Genomic DNA, 8306 nt, shown 5'->3' on the forward strand with positions numbered 1-8306 from the left:
GTGTGTTAATTTAGACTGTATTGGAAACTGCTGCCTCCTTTTCAGTGCTGTACAGTATTCCATTATGTAAACATGCCACAATGTATGTATTCTTCTGTTGATGGATAATCAGCTAGTTTCTAATTGCTTGCAAACAGTAACAATGATGATATGATGAATTTTTGTACCAGTCTCCTTATATACAGAAGATTCTCTCAGCTAAATATAATTCTTAGGAGTAGAATTACTGGATTTTAGGATGTGCATATCCTGAATTTTACTAGATTTTGTCATATTTCCCGTTACTAAAAGTAGTTAAGCCAGTTTTAAAAATCAGTATTTTTTTTATTATACTTTAAGTTCTAGGGTACATGTGCACAACGTGCAGGCTTGTAACATAGGTGTACATGTGCCATGTTAGTTTGCTGCACCCATTAACTCGTTATTTATATTAGGTATTTCTCCTAATGCCATCCCTCCCCCTGCACCCCACCCCACGACAGGCCCCGGGGTGTCATGTTCCCTGCCCTGTGTCCAAGTGTTCACATTGTTCAGTTCCCACCTATGAGTGAGAACATGGGGTGTTTAGTTTTCTGGCCTTGCGATAGTTTGCTCAGAATGATGGTTTCCAGTTGCATCCATGTCCCTGCAAAGGACACGAACTCATCATTTTTTATGGCTGCATAGTATTCCATGGTGTATATGTGCCACATTTTCTTAATTCAGTCTATCATCAATGAACATTTGGGTTGGTTCCAAGTCTTTGCTATTGTAAATAGTGCTGCAATAAACATATGTGTGCATGTGTCTTTATAGTAGCATGATTTATAATCTTTGGGTATATACCCAGTAATGGGATGGCTGGGTCAAATGGTATTTTTAGTTCTAGATCCTTGAGGAATCACCACATTGTCTTCCACAATGGTTGAACTAGTTTACACTTCCACCAACAGTGTAGAAGCATTTCTATTTCTCCACATCCTCTCCAGCATCGGCTGTTTCCTGACTTTTTAATGATGGCCATTCTAACTGGTGTGAAATGGTATCTCATTGTGGTTTTGATTTGCATTTCTCTGATCAGTGACGATGAACATTTTTTCATGTGTCTGTTGGCTGCATAAATGTCTTCTTTTGAGAAGTGTCTGTTCATATCCTTTCCCAGTTTTTGATGGGGTTTTTTTTTTCTTGTAGATTTGTTGAAGTTCTTTGTAGATTCTAGATATTAGCCCTTTGTCAGATGGGTAGATTGCAAAAATTTTCTCCCATTCTGTAGGTTGCTTGTTCACTCTGATGGTAGTTTCTTTTGCTGTGCAGAAGCTCTTTAGTTTAATTAGATCCCATTTGTCAATTTTGGCTTTTGTTGCCATTGCTTTTGGTGTTTTAGTCATGAAGTCCTTGCCCATGCCTGTGTCCTGAATGGTATTGCCTAGGTTTTCTTTAAGGGTTGTTATGGTTTTAGGTCTAACATTTAAGTCTTTAATCCATCTTGAATTAATTTTTGTATAAGGTGTAAGGAAGTTTCAGCTTTCTACATACGGCTAGTCAGTTTTCCCAGCACCATTTATTAAATAGGGAATCCTTTCTCCATTTCTTGTTTTTGTCAGGTTTGTCAAAGATCAGATGGTTGTAAATGTGTGTTGTTATTTCTGAGGGCTCCGTTCTGTTTCATTGGTTTATATCTCTGTTTTGGTACCAGTACCATGCTGTTTTGGTTACTGTAGCCTTGTAGTATAGTTTGAAGTCAGGCAGCATGATGCCTCTGGCTTTGTTCTTTTGGCTTAGGATTTTGCAGTGTGGGCTCCTTTTTGGTTTCATATGAACTTTAAAGTAGTTTTTTCCAATTCTGTGAAGAAAGTCATTGGTAGCTTGATGGTGATGGCACTGAATCTATGAATTACCTTGGGCAGTATGGCCATATGGCAGTATGGAAGAACAAATGTTCATCCATTTGTTTGTGTCCTCTTTTATTGCATTGAGCAGTGGTTTGCAGTTCTCCTTGAAGAGGTCCTTCACATCCCTTGTAAGTTGGATTCCTAGGTATTTTATTCTCTTTGTAGCAGTTGTGAATGGGAGTTCACTCATGATTTGGCTGTTTGTCTGTTATTGGTGTATAGGAATGCTTGTGATTTTTGCACATTGATTTTGTATCCTGAGTCTTTGCTGAAGTTGCTTATCAGCTTGAGATTTTGGACTGAGACAATGGGGTTTTCTAAATATACAATCATGTCATCTGCAAACAGGGACAATTTGACTTCCTCTTTTCCTAATTGAATAGCCTTTATTTCTTTCTTTTGCCTGATTGCCCTGGCTAGAACTTACAGTTGAATACAGTTGAACTTACTATATTGAATAGGAATGGTGAGAGAGGGTGTCCCTGTCTTGTGCCAGTTTCAAAGGGAATGCTTCCCGTTTTTGCCCATTCAGTATGATATTGGCTGTGGGTTTTTCATAAATAGCTCTTATTATTTTGAGATAACATTCCATCAGTACCTAGCTTATTGAGAGTTTTTAGCATGAAGGGTTGTTGAATTTTGATGAAGGCCTTTTCTGCATCTATTGAGATAATCATGTGTTTTTTTTTGTTAGTTCTGTTTATGTGATGGATTAAGTTTATTGATTTGTGCATGTTGAACCAGCCTTGCATCCCAGGGATGAAGCCAACTTGATTGTGGTGGATAAGCTTTTTGATGTGCTGCTGGACTTGGTTTGCCAGTATTTTATTGGCAAAATACTGGATTCCTTCTTTTTCTATATTTTGGATTAGATTCAGAAGGAATGGTACCAGCTCCTCTTTGTTTGCCAGTATTTTATTGAGGATTTTCACATCAATGTTCATCAGGGATATTGGTCTAAAATTCTCTTTTTTTATCGTGTCTCTGCCAGGCTTTGGTATCAGGATGATGCTGGCCGTATAAAATGAGTTAGGTCGGATTCCCTCTTTTTCTGTTGATTGCGATAGTTTCAGAAGGAATGATATGAGCTCCTGTTTGTACCTCTGGTAGAATTCGGCTGTGAATCCGTCTGGTCCAGACTTTTTCTGGTTGGGAAGCTATTAATTATTGTCTCAATTTCAGAGCCTGTTATTGGACTATTCAGATATTCAACTTCTTCCTGGTTTAGTCTTGGGAGAGTGTTTGTGTCCAGGAATTTATCCATTTCTTCTTGTTTTTCTGTTTTATTTGTGTAGAGGTGTTTATAGTATTCTCTGATGGTAGTTTGTATTTCTGTGGGATTGGTGGTGATATCCCCTTTATCATTTTTTTATTGTGTCTATTTGATTCTTCTCTCTTTTCTTCTTTATTAGTCTTGCTAGTGGTCTATCAATTTTGTTGATCTTTTCAAAAAACCAGCTCCTGGATTCATTGATTTTTTTTTTGAAGGGTTTTTTGTGTCTCTGTCTCCTTCAGTTCTGCTCTGATCTTAGTTAGATTTTGAATTTGTTTGCTCTAGCTTCTCTAGTTCTTTTAATTGTGATGTTAGGGTGTTGATTTTAGATATTTCCTGCTTTCTCTTCTGGGCATTTAGTGCTATAAATTTCCCTCTCCACACTACTTTAAATGTGTCCTAGAGATTCTGGTATGTTGTGTCTTTGTTCTCATTGGTTTCAAAGAACATCTTTATTTCTGCCTTAATTTTGTTATTTACCCAGTTGTCATTCAGGAGCAGCAGGTTGTTCAGTTTCCATGTAGTTGTGTGGTTTTGAGTGAGTTTCTTAATGCTAAGTGCTAATATGATTGTACTGTCGTCAGAGAGACAGTTTGTTGTGATGTCTGTTCTTTTCCATTTGCTGAGGAGTGCTTTACTTCCAACTATGTGGTCAATATTGGAATAAGTGTGATGTGGGGCTGAGAAGAATGTACATTCTGTTGATTTGGCGTGGAGAGTTCTGTAGATGTCTATTAAGTCTGCATGGTGCAAAGCTGAGGTCAAGTCCTGGATATCTTGGTTAACCTTCTGTCTCACTGATCTGTTGAATATCAACAGTAGGGTGTTAAAGTCTCCCACTATCATTGTGTGGGAGTCTAAGTCTCTTTATAGGTCTCTAAGAACTTGCTTTATGAATCTGGGTGCTCCTGTATTGGGTGCATATATATTTAGGATAGTTAGCTCTTCTTGTTGAATTGATCCCTTTACCATTATGTAATGGCCTTCTTTGTCTCTTTTGATCGTTGTTGGTTTAAAATTTGTTTTATCAGAGACTAGGATTGCAACCCCTGCTTTTTCTTAGTTCCCATTTGCTTGGTAGATCTTCCTCTATCCCTTTATTTTGAGTCTGTGTGTGTCTCTGAACGTGAGGTGGGTCTCCTGAATACAACACACTGATGGGTCTTAACTCTTTATCTGATTTGCCAGTCTGTGTCTTTTAATTGGGGCATTTAGCCCATTTACATTTAAGGTTAATATTGTTATGTGTGAATTTGATCCTGTCATTATGATGTTAGCTGGTTATTTTGCCCATTAGTTGATGCAGTTTCTTCATAGCATTGATGGTCTTTACAATTTGGCATGTTTTTCCAGTGGCTGGTGCTGGTTGTTCCTTTCCATGTTTAGTGCTTCCTTCAGGAACTCTTGTAGGGCAGGCCTGGTGGTGACAAAATCTCTCAGCATTTGCTTGTCTGTAAAGGATTTTATTTCTCCTTCGCTTATGAAGCTTAGTTTGGCTGGATATGAAATTCTGGATTGAAAATTCTTTTCTTTAAGGATGTTGAGTATTGGCCTCCACTCTCTTCTGGCATGTAGAGTTTCTCCAAGAGATCTGCTGTTAGCTGATGGGCTTTCCTTTGTGGGTATCCTGACCTTTCTCTCTGACTGCCCTTAACATTTTTTCCTTCATTTCAACCTTGGTGAATCTGACAATTATGCGTCTTGGAGTTGCTCTTCTTGAGGAGTATCTTTGTGGTGTTCTCTGTATATCCTGAATTTGAATGTTGGCCTGTCTTGCTAGGTTGGGGAAGTTCTCTTGGATAATATCCTGAAGAGTGTTTTCCATCTTGGTTCCATTCTCCCTGTCACTTTCAGGTACACCAATCAAACGTAGATTTGGTCTTTTACATAGTCCCATATTTCTTGGAGGCTTTGTTCATTTCTTTTTACTCTTTTTTCTCTAAACTTCTCTTCTCACTTTATTTCACTAATTTGATCTTCAATCAGTGATACCCTTTCTTCCACTTGATGGAATCGGCTATTGAAGCTTATGCCTGTGTCACATAGTTCTCGTGTCATGGTTTTCAGCTCCATCAGGTCATTTGGTCTTCTCTACACTTTTTTCTAGTTAGCCATTCGTCTAATTTTTTTTTCAAGGTTTATAGCTTCCTTACGATGGGATCAAGCATCCTCCTTTAGCTCAGAGAAGTTTGCTATTACCAACCTTCTGAAGCCTACTTCTGTCAGGTCGTCAAAGTCATTCTCCGTCCAGGTTTATTCGATTGCTGGTGAGGAGCTGTGATCCTTTGGAGGAGAAGAGGCACTCTGGTTTTTAGAATTTTCAGGTTTTCTGCTCTGGTTTCTTCCCATCTTTGTGGTTTTATCTACCTTTGGTCTTTGATGTTGATGACCTACAGATGGAGTTTTCGTGTGGATGTCCTTTTTGTTGATGTTGATTCTTTCTGTTTGTTAGTTTTCCTTCTAACAGTCAGGTCCCTCAACTGCAGGTCTGTTGGAGTTTGTTGGAGGTCCACTGCAGACCCTGTTTGCCTGGGTATCACCAGTGGAAGCTACAGAACAGAAAATATTGCTGCCTGATCCTTCCTCTGGAAGTTTCATCCCGGAGGGGCACCTGCCTGTATGAGGTGTCAGTTAGTTGCTACTAGGAGGTGTCTCCCAGTTAGACTACATGGGGGTCAGGGACCCACTTGAGGAGGCAGTCTGTCCGTTCTCCGAGCTCAAACACCATGGATGGAGAACCACTGCTGTCTTCAGAGCTGTCAGACAGGGACGTTCAAGTCTACAGAAGTTTCTGCTGCCTTTTGTTCAGCTATGCCCTGCCCCCAGAGGTGCAGTCTACAGAGGCAGCAGGTGTTGCTGAGCTGTGGTGGGCTCCGCCCAGTTTGAGCTTCCCCAACTGCTTTGTTTACCTACTCAAGCCTCAGCAATGGCGGACACCCCTCCTGCTGCCAGGCTGCTGCCTCACAGGTCGTTCTCAGACTTCCGCACTAGTAGTGAGCAAGGCTCTGTGGGCGTGGGACCTGCCGAGCCAGGCGCAGGACATAATCTCCTGGTGTGCCATTTGCTAAGACTGTTGGAAAAGCACAGTATTTGGGCAGAAGTGTCCCGTTTTTCCAGGTACTGTCTGTCAAGGCTTCCCTTGGATAGAAAAGGGAAATCCCTCCAACCCCTTGTGCTTCCCGGGTGAGGCGATGCCCTGCCCTGCTTCAGCTCACCCTCCGTGGGCTGCACCCACTGTCCAGCCAGTCCCAGTGAGATGAACCAGGCATCTCAATGGGAAATGCAGAAATCACCTGTCTTCTGTGTCGGGCACTCTGGGAGCTCCAGCCTAGAGCTGTTCCTATTCAACCCTCTTGGAACAGAATAGCCTAAAATTAGTATATTTAAGAGGGCATGCTAAATGGGTGCATTGGAGTTACATGTGTTAACATGGATGAATCTCATAAAACAATACTATATACTGTTTAGGGATACATATAAATTTATCTTTTAAAGAATAGGAATGATACATTCAGCAAAACAGTTAACTGTAGGATAGAGGCCGGGCGTGGTGGCTCAAGCCTGTAATCCCAGCACTTTGGGAGGCCGAGACAGGCGGATCACGAGGTCAGGAGTTCGAGACCATCCTGGCTAACACGGTGAAACCCCGTCTCTACTAAAAAAATACAAAAAGCTAGCCGGGTGAGGTGGCTGGCGCCTGTAGTCCCAGCTACTTGGGAGGCTGAGGCAGGAGAATGGCGTAAACCCAGGAGGCGGAGCTTGCAGTGAGCTGAGATCCGGCCACTGCACTTCAGCCCTGGCAACAGAGCGAGACTCCGTCTCAAAAAAAAAAAAAAAAAAAAAAAAAAAGTGTAGGATAGAAGGAGATTTGGTTGGGACAGGCTACACAGCAGCTTTCAATTTTAATGATAATTTTTTTTTTTAAGTTCAGGGGTGGATAGGTGGGATGATGGCATATATGTCTGAATGATTTCCAGCACTTTTTAAACTTTTTTTTTTTTTTTTGGGGGGGGAGACGGAGTCTCACTTTGTCACCCGGGCTGGAGTACAGTGGCCGGATCTCAGCTCACTGCAAGCTCCGCCTCCCGGGTTTACACCATTCTCCTGCCTCAGCCTCCCGAGTAGCTGGGACTACAGGCGCCCGCCACTTCGCCTGGCTAGTTTTTTGTATTTTTTTAGTAGAGACGGGGTTTCACCGTGTTAGCCAGGATGGTCTCGATCTCCTGACCTCGTGATCCGCCCGTCTCGGCCTCCCAAAGTGCTGGGATTACAGGCTTGAGCCACCGCGCCCGGCCTAAACTGTTTTTGAACATATGTCAGTTTGAGTTTTTTGGCTTCACTCTTTTTTACCATTGGCCCCACCACTTAACCACTGGGATTTCAACATTGTGTTAGCTGCCTGGCCCCTATAAGCAACTGCATTTGTGACCTTAATTTAGAAGTTAGGTAAGTGCTTGGTTTACTTTGTTTTTTTACAGTTAATTTGTTGTTGAACTATAGCATATATACTGAAAAGTACACAGGGCACAGCCTGATGAAGTTTTTATAAAGTAAATATAGCAATGTGATCAGCACTCAGATCAAGAAACAGAACATCCCCAACACCCAGTACCCTCTTCCAGTAACTGTCACCCACAAGGCCAATTAACCATCCTGATTTCTAACACCCCATTCAAATTTTAACAGTTGCTGAAAATGTCCAGTAGCTACAGTGAAATAGATGTTTGCACTTTACAGATAGGAAACAAGATATTGAGAGATGGAACAGTTGATTTAAATAAAATTTTGGATGAAAATTTTCCTTATTTAGGGGTAGGTTCAGTAACGTTAATTGTTGTGTGTGAAGCGTTTGGGGATAAGTGGAAGCAAACGTGGAAAAATGCATAATTTGGAGATTTATGAGTATATATTAAATGATTTTGTCCTCCAAAATGATCATTTTCTTTAAAGAGAGACTTGTATTGTCTTTGTGAATTAGTTTTAAGATATAATTCAACATGTAAGAATTCCATTCAACTTTTGAAATTTTGTGTCAGTGAAACACAAGACTCTACGCCTATTCCCCGCCCCTCTCCATTCTTCTGGTCTGATATGTCTGCTTCTTGTACATTGACAGTTCTTTTTTTTTTTTTTTTTTTTTTTTTTTTTTTTTTTTTTGTGGT

The 8306-nt window shown here is 40.8% G+C and overlaps 1 protein-coding gene across 1 annotated transcript in view; it reads left to right on the plus strand.

Moving 5' to 3' along the window:
- The window catches only part of CCDC150 (coiled-coil domain containing 150), a 95024-nt gene that overhangs the window by 65010 nt on the left and 21708 nt on the right, over nt 1-8306 (plus strand). The gene's annotated exons all lie outside the window — the stretch shown is intronic.

The sequence above is a fragment of the Piliocolobus tephrosceles genome, chromosome 11, assembly GCF_002776525.5.
Source record: "Piliocolobus tephrosceles isolate RC106 chromosome 11, ASM277652v3, whole genome shotgun sequence".
Lineage (NCBI taxonomy): Eukaryota > Metazoa > Chordata > Mammalia > Primates > Cercopithecidae > Piliocolobus > Piliocolobus tephrosceles.